Raw genomic sequence first — 14925 nt, 5'->3', positions numbered from 1 at the left:
CAGAAGAGGGCATCAGATAACATTATAGATGATTGTGAGCCACCATGTGGTTGCTGGGAACTGAACTCAGGACCTCTGGATGAGCAGTCAATGCTTCAGCCCAAGGATGGTGGTCTTGATGGCAATGAAAAGTGAAAGAGGTAAATGGAAGAATCATATTTCTTTATTGCTATAGGGGCTTCAAGATTCAAAGGAAACACTGGTTTGAAGGATTATTGATAAATTCACTCAAAAAATCCTTTCATCTTGCTTTTGTATTATCATGTAGATGCTCAAGTAACTTTTGTTTTGTTTTGTTTTGTTTTGTTTTTTGAGGCAGGGCTTCTCTGTATAACAGTCCTAGCTGTCCTGGAACTTGCTTTTGTAGAACAGGCTGGCCTCTAACTCACTGAGATCCGCCTGCCTCTGACTCCCGAGTGCTGGGATTAAAGGTGTGCCATGGCCCAGCTGAGGTTTTTTCCTAAAGACAAGTTCTCATGTATCATAGGCTGGCCACATGTTATGTAGCTACAGATAACCTTGAACTTCTGACCCTCCTAGGTACTAGAATTACAATCATGTTGTACCAATACCAGGTTTTATGCTGTGCCAGATCACACTGGAGCCTCATGCATGCAAAGCGAGCACTTTAACAAGTCAATGCATTTCCCACACCCAATTTACTTATTTAGACCAGCTTTCCTCTTTATCTTCCCAGCTCTATTACTGGTCAATGAAAGGATGACTTTATCTAGATGAAGGAGCTGAATTCTCAATTACTCTGAAATGTCAGCTGTGCAAGTCTTCAGGCTACTAGGCTAGATGGGGACAGTGACAGCTCTTGTTTTATCTGAATGAAAATCTTATCATGGTGACAGGGGGATGGAGATGTATGAACTATTGCTCATGCAGGTACAGGAATGTGTGTGCTGGCACAGACAGACACTCAGCACCTCATGCATGTGAAGCCAGCACTTTACCAATAGCTACATCTCCAGTCCTTTTTCATTTTACTGGGACCACATCTCCTTAGGTTTCCCAGACTGGTATTAAACCTGAAATCCTGCCTTAGTGTCCATAGCTGGGAATCACAAAGCTGGGCCATCAGGCATTGATTCAGCCTCCTCTCCTGTATCTATCAGTGGCTTTAGAAAGCAGAGAGGCTTCGAAGGTTCATCAGTTTCACAGAAACTAGAAAGGCTGGCGTAACCGATAGTGGAATTCCCTTGTACCTCAGGTTAAACATGTAGTTTTCTAGCCAGGGTGGAAATATAGAACAGTACAGCAGCTGCCTAGCACACACAGTTCCATCCCCACCATCAGAGAGAAAAAGAAACCATTTTATCCTCTAGTAAATTTAAGGACCAAAACAAAACAAAGACAAAAAATGAAAAAAATTAAGACCCACAGAAAAATAGCTACTTCCAGGACAGCCTCCAAAGCCAGAGAAACCCTGTCTTAAAAAACCAAAAAACAAGCTACCTTTCCTACTATACGTAGAGTAGCTAAGAATGGCAAATAGCCTTTCCTACTTTAAACTGTTTTTAGCACCAACTTTCAACCAAATGATTTTTAACATCACCAATAGAATTTCTCTCAGTAGGCCGAGGCAAGAGAGTGGAAACTTCAAGACCAGCCTAAATTATATACTAAGATGCTTCAAAAACCAAACAAGAATTCTTGAGTTGGAGAGAGAGATGGTTCTCTCAGGCGATGAAGGCTCAGTTCCTAGCACCCATATGGCAACTCACAACTGCCTGTAATTCCAGTTCCTGGGGACATAATACCTTACATACACACAGGCTCATGTGATGGCTAGAATTCATGTACAGAAGAGTCAACTCCACACAGTTGTCAGCTGGGTGTTGGTGGCGCACGCCTTTAATCCCAGCACTCGGGAGGCAGAGGCAGGCAGATCTCTGTGAGTTCGAGACCAGCCTGGTCTACAAGAGCTAGTTCCAGGACAGCCTCCAAAGCCACAGAGAAACCCTGTCTCGAAAAAACAAAAACAAACAAACAAAAAAAACAAAAAAAAACAAACAAAAAAAAAAACAAAAAAAAAAAGCCCCAAAAACCCACAAAGTTGTCCTCTGACCTCCACATGCCCCAACCCATGATGTACATACTCACATATACAAAATAAAAACGAAGTCATAACCTGTGACAGGAATAGTGGCTCATGTTTAAAATCCAAGTACTTAGGAGGCAGAGGCAGGATTGCTTCAAGTTCAAAGCCAGTCTGGTCTACATGTCAAATACTAGGCCCACACCTAGGGTAGAGTGAGGCTTTCAAAAACAAACACCAAACAAAGTACAGTCTAGAGGGGATTCTAAGTATGGTAAGCAGGGTAGATGAGCACTAAGGTCCCTTCCAGTTACTGTTCCATGAACCATGCAGAAGGTATAAAACTGTGTTAACGGGTTGGAGGGATCTCTAGGAGTTCGAGGTCAGCCTGGTCTACAGAGCGAGTGCCAGGATAGGCTCCCAAGCTACACAGAGAAACCCTGTCTCAAAAAACAAAACAAACCCCCAAAACTTGTTACAGGAAATACCTGGGAGCTTTGCCCCTTTGTCCTGTTGCCTACTGCAGCTAATGGACAAGGGAATGTCCCAAAGGCAGAGGACTGGGATGAAAACCTGTGAGAGTGCTGCTCACAACCCACAGAAAAGAACAATTCAGCGAGTACAATATTCTAATGAAGGCATTATCTTCCCAGGGAAAACCTGTGCTGATTTTAACTGCATTTGTCTTTAAAATTATACTCTATGAACTACTTGCCTGAGTGCTGTTGTTCTGGTTGTTTGATTTCCCAATCTTTTTTTTTTTTTTTTTTTTTTGGGTTTTGTTTTTTGTTTTCAGTGGTATTGGGCATCTAATTCAGGGCTTCTCTCTCTCTCTCTCTCCCTCTCTTTTCAGAGACAAGGTTTCTCTGTAATGTTTTGGAGCCTGTCCTGGAACTCGCTCTGTAGACCAGGCTGGCCTAGAACTCACAAAGACCCGCCTTCTGCCTCCCAAGTGCTGGGATCAAAGGTGTGCACCACCAATGCCTGGCTCTAATTCAGGGCTTCTTGAATGCTAAGCAAGCACCCAACCACTAAGCCCCATCTAGCTGTGTGTTATATGTGCCTGCCGGTGCACACGAGTTTGTCAGACACCTTCCTCTATCTTTTTAGGAAATCCAGCAGGTGAGATGGCTCAGCTGGTAAAGGCACTTGTGAAGCCTGATGATCAGAGTTTGATTCTCAGGATTCATATGTTGAAAACAGAAAACACACTCTCACAAGTTGTCTGTTTACCTTCACATTTATGGCGGCACATATCAACCCAGACACACCAATATATGTGTAATAACAATTTTTAAATATATATTATTATTATGGCATGGTGGTGGGAAGAAGAGGCAGGAAGGGAGGGAGGTTAGTTCTTACACTACAGCTCTTTTTATTTTGTTTTTCTTTCGAGACAGGGTTTTTCTATACCACAACTTTTTTTTTCTCTGTGCTGGGATTAAAAGTGTGCGCCACCACAGTCCAGCTATACCTCACCATTTCTCCAGCCCTCCCCCTTCTGCCTCCCCCCACCTTATTTTCTGCAGCAGGGTCTTCGTCACTGAACCTGGAGCTTACTGATTTGGCTTGGCTGCTCAAAGATTTCCCCCCTGAGTCATAGCAGCACACCGCTCTGCCTGGATTTCTTATCAAGTGTTTTACTTTTGAGCCACCTCCCCAATCATAAAATAAGTCCTTTTCTAAAACATGATTCTCTATAAAAGTACAAGCCATTGCACTTTTTTCTTTTGAACTTTCTATGTAGGTAAAGATGATGTTTAACACCTGACCCTCTTGCCTAGGGTTAGACATGCGTGACCTGTACAGGATTGTTTTGCCTACAATATTCATCCCTTCTTCTTTTCCTACTGTCTTACAAATACCTCAAGATACACTTAAATGAGTAAACTCCTGCTTCTTGACCTCTGTTGCAGCCACACCTGCAGATATGCAAAACACTTCTACCTACTTCCTCCTGATTAGTCAGAGCCACCTAAGGTCTGAAACCCTTACTCTGTTATAAGGGCTATTCAGCCCATGTCCTGTTTTCCTCTGGTCTGTGAACTGCAGCAGTGAAGAACTGTCAATGCTGAGGGAGCTCCTTGTGCTTTTGTATGTGAAGTCTGGGTCTGGCTAATCTGTCTGTATACTGTTCCATATCAACATTAGGAAAGCATCTTAGGCCAAGCTGTGAGATGCATTGAAGAACAAGCTGCTCTGTCAGCAGAGTCCTACCTGATTTCCTTTACCTGACTGGTTGTGGCAATAGAAATATTTATGGACATGGGGCATTCTTGCTGTGTCCCAACATCATACTCTGCTAAAAGAAAATTTAGACTTTGCTCTACAAAAGAAGGGTAGAAATGATAGCAGTTCATGGGGGGGGGGGGCGCATTATCCTTAAGTATCTGGCTTTAATAATTTGTTTTTATTTTATATACATTGGTGTTTTGCCTGCAAGTATGTCTGTATGTAGGAATCAGATCCCCTGGACAGGAGTTACAGACAGGTGTAAGCTGTCATGTGGGTGCTGGGAACTGAAACTGGGTCCTCTGGAAGAGCTGCCAATGCTCTTAACCACTGAGCCATCTCTCCAGCCCCCTTTTCATGTTCTTCTTAAAATCAGTTTGCTGTGTTTGCTTCAGCAGCACATATACTAAAATTGAAACGATACAGAGAAGATGACACAAATTCGTGAAGTGCTCCATATATTTAAAACAAACAAAAACTTCAGTTTGCTCTGCTGTACTTGTTTAGTGACTCTCTTGGTATGGTAACAAGGGCCTTTCCCAAACTTTTAAAATGATAAGAAAGGGAATTTTAACCTGGTGTTGGTGAAACACACCTTTAATCCCAGCACTAAGGAGGCTGAGGCAGGTGGATCTCTGAGTTAGAAGCTAGTCTGATCTACAGAGTGAGTGCCAGGATAGGCTCCAAAGCTACACAGAGAAACCCTGTCTCAAAAAACAAACAAAAAAGTGAATTTTAAGAAATGAAACTTTTAAGCCAGGTATGGTTGAATACGACTTTAATCCCACAGTTGAAAGGCAGGAAGATCTCTAAATTTAAGGCCAGACGGGTCTATATATATAGCAAGGTCTAGGCTAGTCAGGACTACATAGTGAGACCCAGTCTCTAAAATATATACATATAAATAAATATGCTTGTTGACTAAATGTCCAAGCAAATACACAAATTCATTTTCAAGGAGTAGGGAGGGTTGGATAATGGTTCTCTCTTTCTCTGGATTTTAAAACTGGAATTCTACTCCAGTAAATGTTAGATTCTTGACAAGAATGACAAATAATACGATGACTGAAGATACACAACTAGGTTATCACCCTAATAAATTCAGATTACCAATCTCAGATGGGCTTTGCAGAATGTTCCCTAAGGAAGCAGCTGTTCTCTTCACTAGCATAGGCTGACTTCCGGCAAACAACTCAGCAAGGCACAGCTCTGTACCTCTGGTAGGTGGGTGGGACTCAAAACAGCTATCATCCATTCTTAAAATGGACTTCAAAAGTCCTTAAAAATTCCAGCCTGGTCTACAGAGCGAGTGCCAGGAAGGCTCCAAAGCTACACAGAGAAACCCTGTTTTGCAAAACCAAAACCAAAACCAAAAAAAAAAAAAAAAAAAAAAGGCCTTAAAATTAACAGCTAGCAAATTGTTGGCATATGCCTATGCCAACACTAGGGAGATTAAGATAGATTAAGATAGGATGTTTCCAGTTGGTGGCCAAGTGGAGTTATCCAGTGAGGACCCCCCCCATCAAACAAAAACAAACGGATGATGTTTTTATGCATTGACCTTGTTCTCATCCACAGGAAACAGTAAAGGCTAAAAAAAGCAGTTAGGCAGTGGCGGTGCATGCCTTTAATCCCAGACAGCAGGAGGCAGAGGTTCAAGGCCTGCCTGTTCTACCGAGTGAGTTCCAGGACAGAGAGGCATTATCAAAAAAAAAAAAAAAACCCAGGCGTTGGTGGTACATGCCTTTAGTCCCAGCACTCGGGAGGCAGAGGCAGGTGGATCTCTGTGAGTTCGAGACTAGCCTGGTCTCCAAGAGCTAGTTCCAGTACAGCCTCCAAAGCCACAGAGAAACCCTGTCTCGGAAAGAAAAAAATAAATAAATAAATAAATAAATAAAATAAAGGGAAACCATCAGAAATGATGTATTTAATCTGCTTGCTTACAAAATTCTTACAATTTTTCCCCAGGGAAGGTAGAGCTGTAACCTGGAACAGTGACCATACTACAAATAGTTGCTGAAAGATATTTATGTCTTTAGAACTGAAGTGTCTGGTGCCTGCCTGTCCTTTCTCCTATTACAGGATTCACCACATTTTAAAACTCCTTTAGCTGCCAGGGAAATCTCTAAATCATATTAGGATCCAAGCCTTGTGGCTCAGAACTATAAACCCAGCTACTCAAGAGGGTGAGGCCAAAGGATCTCCAAATGAGTTCAAGGCTAGCCTGACCCAACTTGTTGAGATCCTGTCTCAAAAATTATGAGGATGGGGATTCTAGGGAGAGGTAGCTCTCACTGGTAGAGTATTTCCTGGTACTAGGTCCTAGGAGGTGTAGTAGAGAACACATCAGGGAGCAACCCTGTTTGGTGGACTATCCAATTCATCATAATACTGAAGAATCCACCTGAGTCTCCGTATGAGCTCAGCCTGCTATTAGCAAACTGCCCCTACCAAAGCAGGGAGACCATCCAGAGAGGACCCACTGAAGTTAACAAACCTAAAAGGCTCTCTTTGTGGACCCAATGAAGTAGAAAGAGTCAATTCTATACCAAGTACTTTGGTCAGGCAATAATGGACTTTTCTTTCCTGCAAGTAGATCAGCTGATGTCAGAAGGTGGGACCTCTGCCAAACACAACCAGCTCTCTCTGAAGAGTTGGACATATGAAAGTCATCACCTCTCTCCCACTGCAGATTTTATTTGCATAATTAAAGAAGATTACTATTCGCTTAACCTGAAAGATGTTATTTAGCTGCAAGAACTCCATTTTCTTTTCACCCCTAAAATGAACATTTACAGACAACATGAAAAAAAGAAATTTTCATAACTACAACCAGAAACTGTTACCCAAAGATGTACAATCTCACACCCAAAATTAATGTCAAAGTTACTGGAATTTCTGGGACCCTGCCTGTATGTACCACATTCCTTTCATGACTGAAGCTGCACGCTCAAAGAACCCCACCCCTGCCCTGGCAATATGCAGCAGTCTGATAAGGCATACTCCAGAGAATGTTCCAGGCTGTACTTAGCCTAATGAGATTAACACCTTTAAATCACTGGGAAGGAAGAATCTGGGAAATGTGCCATTAAAAAACAATCTCCAAATTTACCAGCCTATCTGTCTGCAGCACTAACTGCCTAAAACCACAAAGGGGGACTGACTGCCTCAGAGTCAACCAATTGACAGCTAATCTCCAGGCAGCCAATCAATTCTGATTTCTGTCCATCAGGTCCATGTACACAGAGAATAAACAAGGGGGAAATTATCGTTAAATGTATTCTCTGTGTGTTTAAAGGTAGTGTTACACTTAGCTGGGCACAATGGCACCTTTAATCCCAGCACTTGGGAGGCAAAGACAGCAGATCTCTGAGTTCAAGGCCAGCCTAGTCTACAGAGTGAGTTCCAGGATAGTCAGGGCTACACCGGGAAACTCTTGAAAACAACTAACATTACTACATTTAAGGTAACTTTTAAGAAAAGTATCTATTTTTACAGATGTCAGAAGACAGCAGATGTATGCCCTTCATAAATACTGCAAGGCTGCAAGACAGCAGTCAAGACAATAGCTGTGTCCTTCAGCAAGATATGTGAGTTGATCTCAGGGGATCAAACAAGAATTATAGCTATGCCCTCTACTGTAATAAACAAAAGGGACTTGTCAGCATTCTTGCAATACTGCCAGATCTAGTTGGTTCTTTTCTTTTTTAAAAATTATATATTCTGTTTTCATTAGTGTTTTGCCTCCATGTATATTTGTATGAGGTGTCATAAACCCTGGAACTGGAGTTACAGACTTGGGTCCCCTGGAACAGTAAATGCTCTTAAGCTCTAAGCCAAAACTCCAGCCCCAGATCTAGATGATTCTAAAGGTATGAAGTCTAACTAGAATTTTTCTTTCTTTCTTTTTTTTTTCTTTCAAGACAGAGTTTCCCCATGTAGCTTTGGAGTCTGTCCTGGAATTCGCTTTGTAGACCAGATAGGCCTCAACTCACAGAGATCCACCTGCCTCTGCCTCCGGAGTGCTGGGAACAAAGGCAAGCACCACCACCGCCCAGCTCCAACTAGAGATTCCTATCTAGAATTTTCTGAATACATTTCTAAAGATACAGCAAGCCAAAGAATGCATAATACAAACTTGTACATATTATGTACTGAACTGGATTCCTAAACAGACTTACATGAGAATCTTTGTTTGCCAGGACAGCCAAATGCCAATAAACAGCTGTTTGAGACCCTTCTTGGTACTTGAGAAATTTAAAATTTAAATTTTAAAATGTTTTCACTTAGTCTAAGAGCAATTACATGCCACTATATATCTACAGTAGGAGCACGGAGAGACAGAGGAGAGACAGACGGAGAATCAAACTATGTTAAGTAACAAGACTATGGATGAAAACATTTTCAAATGAAAGTCAAACATTTTAAACTCCGCAAATCTGGCACCTGTGGAGTGGTTTAGGACAGCCTTACCCACATTTTACAGGATAGAACAATTCAGTCATTTGTCTTTCTATGGCACTTCAAAAGAAAAGAAAAATTAAATATGAAAGGAGTCTTTGCTTATCTTTAAAGCCACTACAGTACTCTGACTGTCCCGAAGGCCAGAGGACTTGGAATGCTTTAAATGAGTATTTCAGGCTGGACACCAGCTGTTCTGTTTTTTTTGTTTGTTTGTTTTTCTTTTGTTTTTTTCCCCAAGACAGGGTTTCTCTGTGTGGCCCTAGATGTCCTGGAACTAGCTCTATAAACCAGGCTGGCCTTAAACTCCCAGAGATCCACCTGCCTCTGCCTGCCGAGTGATGGGATCAAAGGTGTGTGCCACCACCGCCTGACCAGCTGTTCTGTTTTGCAAGAAAGGCATTTTAGAGACTCAGGAAAAAACGGATCAGTTGGCTCTATGGAAAAATTCGTAAACATCACCCAAGGCAAAGGTCACAGAAACCATTCATCAGCTTGGATTTTGTTGCTTAGTCAGAGCCCAAATGTGCAGAACTGACAATACCTTTTCTCGGTGGCTTATGAGACCAGCATATAGTGAATCTCAGATTTGCAAAGCAAAAGGACTACAACCACAGATGTGAAATGGCTTGCCTGAGAACAAACTACCAAAGAATTGGTTAGCACCCACAAAACTGTGTACTAGTTGATTCTCAGATCAAACAAACCAGCTTAGCTACAGGTTTTAGTAGCAGATAGGATGGTAAGCAGAGCAATAAAAAGTCTATCAATAAGATTTTCAGCAATCCTTTTGCCTCAACTACATTCCAGTCAAGACTGTGGCTCTGCATGTCAGCCTTCAAATTGATTAATTCAGTTCCATTTGTTAGCACAATTCTGCAGAGGTGAGCAGGACTTAGCTTCAAGTAAGCAAGAGATTCATACGGCATTGCATCAAAACCCAGAAATGCAGAGCAATGCTGGACAACTTACTTCTGATGTTCCCACATACTATCTTGCTGCTACTTACCTTTCAACCTGCAAAATTCAGATGAAAAGGGTTTAAGTGCAATATATTAAGGTTGGAAGCCTTAGATAATTAACTGATTTCATTTATAAAAGGGCCTGCCTTGGATTTATCCCCTATAGTCACTAGAAAAGTCTGTAATTTTTAACTCTCATTTTAGAATGTCAAGATCACTTTAAGCAATTTTTTTTTTCTTTTTTGAAAAAGGCTCAATTTTACCAAACACTGAAACACTATACATAAAACATACAGAGTGATGTTTGTGTTTTCTGGTTTTTCAAGACAGAGTTTTTCTGAAGCCCTGGCTGTCCTTTAACTCAGATGCCTGACTCTGCCTCCTAAGTGCTGGGTGTGCACCGTCACACCTGGCCAGAGCGTTGATTTTTTTGGTTTTTTGAGACAGGGTTTCTCTGTGTAGCTTTGGAGCCTATCCTGGCACTCGCTCTGGAGACCATGCTGGCCTCGAACTCACAGAAATCACACTGCCTCTGCCTCTGCCTCCCGAGTGCTGGGATTAAAGGCGTGGGCCACCAACACCCGGCCAGAGTGTTGGTTTTAAAGAAAGAAACTGTGAGGTCCATTTCATCACAGGATTATGATAGAGCTAAATCAATGGGAAAGGAGACAAACTCAGTTATAGCACTTGTCAAACTTAAAACACTATTTATACTACATGTTTTCAGGTAATTTTTCTAAATATCTAGAGTAAATTACTCCCTTGGTTCTTAGGAACCAAGCAGCCATCAATTAAAAATCAGCAAACATTACATGCAAACACAAGGATGGCAGTAAGAAATTAATACATCCATGCCTTAAAGAGAATCAGAAAGGTATAGAACAGTAGGCTTTGGAAATTTTAGAGTAAACATACTGACACTTCCAATCACGAAACCAGAAATCCCAACCAGACTGTTACCAACCTTTCTACTTAACAGAAAGGTCATGCGGGCAGGGCTTCTCCCTCTGGATCATTCAACCTCTTAGACATCAGTGTGTCTTCACTTCAAGCCAGGCAAAAACCCCAAAAGGCAACACATTTTCTGCATGCTAGTCAAATACCTGAACTCTGCGTTTACGAAACGATGACAACATGATGGAGGAATGTGGAGTCTAAAGAGGGAAGGGAAGAGCAAGATAACACACTTCTAAGGGCAAGTGGGATAGAATCACTTCAAAGTGAAGGCAACAGATCTGTGAAAACACCAATATTTATTTAATAGCCAAGATTTCCCCAGTATCCAAATCCCACCAGGAATCTGAAATGTATTAAGAGAACCAAGGCTCCTATGTCTTAACAATTACCATCACCTAATGGGCTGCCTTGACCAAATCGAACACTCTTTTAGGACTCAGTATTGATTTTTTGTTTGATTGTTTTGTCTCCCCCCCACCCCCACCCCAAGACAAACATTTTTTGTGAAGCTCTGGCTGTCCTGGAACTCACTATTTAGTACAGGCTGGCTTTGAACTCAGAATCACCAGCCTCTGCCTCCCAAGTGCTGAAAATAAAGGTGTGTACCACTACTGCCCGGCATTCAAGTGTTGATTTTGAATACTGAATGTTCTTTTAAAAATAAATATGGCCTCTTTTAAAAATAAATTTGGCCGCTTCTCATCCACATTCAGATGAAATAGGAATCTCAAAGATTTTAGGAATTTGCATAGTAAAAGTAATTAAGTAAAAGCATTAAGTCATTAGTTGGTGCAGTTCCCTTACAAAATACTATTATTTCCTACTCAAAACAAGTATAAGCAGTATGTGCAAGAGAGATGGGAAAGACGCTGGTCCATTGCACAGCTGTTCCAGTCAGCTAGCTCTATGTGATCAGCTATGCAGACCTCTGCATTCCTGGAGTCAGCACTTGCCATCGTATCACTGCATTCCTCTGTAAGGCCACACAGCTCATGAGCTGTGACAGGCCCAGATGCAGAGAGGAGTTAGTTATCCAGTAGCCAGGGAGGACTAATTACAAAAGCAGGCTGCCCTCAGATCTCCTGTCCTTTTAATGTTCCAGAGAAAGGATGGGGGGAGCTATTCCTAAGAGTCATTTCACAATATCCGCAGAGGCCCCACCCTTTGAGATGAAAGCAGAGAAGGAAAATAATAGAAAAATTCTAATCCAGGGAACTTAAAGATATACTTAATACACTCTCCCTACTTAAACTTGTTCATTAGATTACTTGACATCAGTTTCTTCAATTATTAGATTATTACAAAGCATACAGCCAAGCCCAAACTTGGCACTATCAGCAGCTCCTGCCTGCCACAGACCCAGCTACTCAGGAAGCTGAGGATAAAGCACTAGGCCAGAACCCAGGAGTTTTAGATAACATAGCAAGGCCTCATCTCTTTAAAAGAATAAAAGCCAAGGTTGGTGGCAGCTAGGCTTGTTGGCAGGAGCATAGTGAGTTCGAGACCAGCTACAACCAATTACATAGTTCCAGAAAGAACCACATATCAAGACCTTGTCTCAAAAAGTAAGGAGTGGGACTACATATTTGAAATAAGCCCTTAGGCCCTGGATTTACCCTAAGAAGTGTTTCACACTTGTCTGGCATAAGGCAAACCTTGTGTTCCATTCTTTTTACCTAGGTCCCTGGATAACAGTCAACACACTTTGAGGGTCCCTTTGAGGAATTAATGGCCCAGTTACTAAAAAAGGCTTATTGTTAATTTCCTGCAGGGATCTTACTGCAGCTCTTTTTTCCCCACTGCAGCACTTTTTTTTTTTTTCCAACTTTGACTTCAATTTGACCTTTAAAATCTAAGACATTTAGTATGAGTGGGATCCTTGGCTCGATAGCTTCATGCAACTCACTGTTGCTGATGCTATTCTTAAACTCCTGTTTCCTGGCTGCAAGACACCCCCACCCTGCCATCTTTGATACATTCTGCTTTACTTAAGTCCAATTGCTATGACAACGCAGTTTCTTTATGAAAATACTTCGTATTCCTTGACAGCCATGATGATTAGCTTTTCGAAAATACCAAGGGTAAGAACAGACAACTTAAAATATTTGGGGGTATATATCTGATTATTTGGGAGGCTGAGGCAGGAAAAACCTGAGTTTGAGACCAGCCTAGGCTATTTAGCAAATTCCATGCCAACATGGGCTACACAATAAGAGTTTGAAGAGATATTGGGGTGTTGGGGGCAGTCAAAAGGACCCTGTAAAGTGTAGCAGCTAAAAATTATCTCACCCCAGCTTTCTGGGCTATTCATTTAAAATACATCGAGCCGTACTTACACCAAAGCCCCTTGTTTTATATACATATGTACTTCCAGTACCCGAGAGGCTTTTAAAATAAAATTTTTCGTTGAGAAGCATTTCATCAAATTTACAAGGACAGCTTCAGACACAGACAAAAGATTGCTCTATCACTCCACAGTGGCACGGTGGCAAAAATTTGGCCAAAAAATATATTAATTTCGACTTAAAAACAAACAAATAAACCCAGTCTCACATAAAAAGAAAGAGAAGAGCTGTAACCTATTAAGTTATTTATTGGATTTGTATCTCCTACCAAGTGGCGCCGCATCTAACTACTGTACAGGAGCAGGTCAGCACTGGAGAGAAAAAGACATTTATTACCAGGAAAGAAAAAGGAGACCGTTCTGCGGCTTGAGGGCCCGGGATCGCCATACAGGATGAAATTAAGGTCAGAGAGCCCTTCACTGCAGACGCCAGGCTCGTCCTCTTCCACGAGGTGCGGGCACGGATGGTGCGGATGCAGTGCAGTGGGGGGTGGGGGGACGCTCGCGGGTGGGTGCCATCGAGGACCACCCACCACCACCTGCCGCGATGGGTGGGGCCGCGGGCACAGGGAGGGGCCCTCGCGCGCCTTCCCCACCCATGACAGGCCAGGTCGCCGCCCGGCCCCGCAACCCACGCGCCACAAAGGCGGCGGCAGCGGCGGCCCACGGAGCCGCCCGTGAGGCCCCACGGCTCACCTGTCCGCACCGCTGCGGTGCTCCGCAGCCCTCGGCCCTTCCCTCCCCTTCCGCCGCCCTTTCTCACCGGCTCCCGGGGGTGAGGGGCGTGGGTCGCCGCGCTGAGGGCTGCTGAGGAAAAAGATGCGGCGCCGCGGCCTCTGCCTCACGCCGTTCGCTCCGCAGCGGCTAGTGGCGGCGACGCGCGCGCGCTGGGGCTTTTATAGGCGACCGCGCGCGCCCCCGCGGCGGCCGAGCGCGCGCTCGAGGAAGGCTCCCGGGTTGGTGACGCGAGGGGCGGGACTCGCCGCTCGATTGCCATACGGAAAGGGCCGAGCGCGTCCGGAAGGGATCTTGGCAGCGGTGCGGGGGGAGTGGGGGTTGGGATAAGCAACGCGAGGGTGGAGGCGCAAGGGGAGCTCGGGGGCGCGCGTGAAGGGTTCGGGGCGCGGCGCGGCGCGGCGCGGCGCAGAGGAGTCACCGCCTCCGCCCGCCGCGGCGTGGGTCCTGCAATCCTGCCCCGCCCAGTCCGTCCTGCAGAGAATCTGTGCCGCGCCCCTCCGCCCCTGGGAGCCCTTCCGGAACTGCGGCGAAGGGCGGGGCGGGACCCATCGCCGCAGTCAAGCTAGGGATGTTGCTGCCCTGGCCGGAAAAACGCGCTGTCCTTTTCGGGTGATCTCACCAGAATGTTGGCTCTCCCTCTCCACTTTCTCAGGAGGAGGCTTGGCGCTGGGAGCCCCGAGTGTTCCTGTTCTGTTGGGGGCTGGGGCCAAGAAAATCAGATGATTTTGGGGCCCTGTGTTTGAGATAGTAGGGGAAAAAAAAAAAAAAAAGCAACCAAATCCTGATTAGGAAAAAGAAAAAGACTGGTTTGTGGCATTAAGCTTTTATTTCAGGATTTGGAGAATTATTCAGCATTTTTTCTTCCTGTTGCAGTAGAACAGGGTTCGTTCATTCTCGTTGATAAAAAAAAAAAGACATTAGTGTTTCTTTCCCCACAATTAATTGAACTTTGCTGTGTAGGTGACACTGTGTGCTACCTCTTTAGGCTTTTAACCTTTGCACTAATTTTACAAGGTGGATATTGCCTTCCTTGTTTTACAAATGAGCACCCTGATGCCATAAAGGCTAGCATTCTACCCGGGTCAGGTACGAAGCAATTAGAAAAGCTAAGATTTTAACACAAGCAGTTGCAGGTGGTGCTGGACTTTTTAGAAGAGGAAAAACAAGATTTCTGCAATTTCTGT

General features: G+C 43.7%; 1 protein-coding gene across 7 annotated transcripts in view; it reads right to left on the bottom strand.

Moving 5' to 3' along the window:
* Sptan1 (spectrin alpha, non-erythrocytic 1) overlaps positions 1-13906 on the bottom strand; it is a 69742-nt gene extending 55836 nt beyond the window's left edge. For 4 of the 7 annotated variants that reach the window (XM_027423131.2, XM_027423132.2, XM_035446301.1 and 1 more), the window contains exon 1: positions 13767-13905. The gene's annotated coding sequence lies outside the window, so the exon portion shown is untranslated. Of the gene's footprint in view, positions 1-13699 lie in introns of all 7 variants that reach the window. The other 3 variants (XM_035446300.1, XM_027423134.2, XM_035446299.1) reach the window with 3 other exon arrangements.
* Between the last annotated feature and the right edge of the window lie 1019 nt (positions 13907-14925).

This window comes from Cricetulus griseus, chromosome 6, assembly GCF_003668045.3.
Source record: "Cricetulus griseus strain 17A/GY chromosome 6, alternate assembly CriGri-PICRH-1.0, whole genome shotgun sequence".
NCBI classification, from domain to species: Eukaryota; Metazoa; Chordata; class Mammalia; order Rodentia; family Cricetidae; genus Cricetulus; species Cricetulus griseus.
This window is presented reverse-complemented; position numbering and strand designations above follow the sequence as displayed.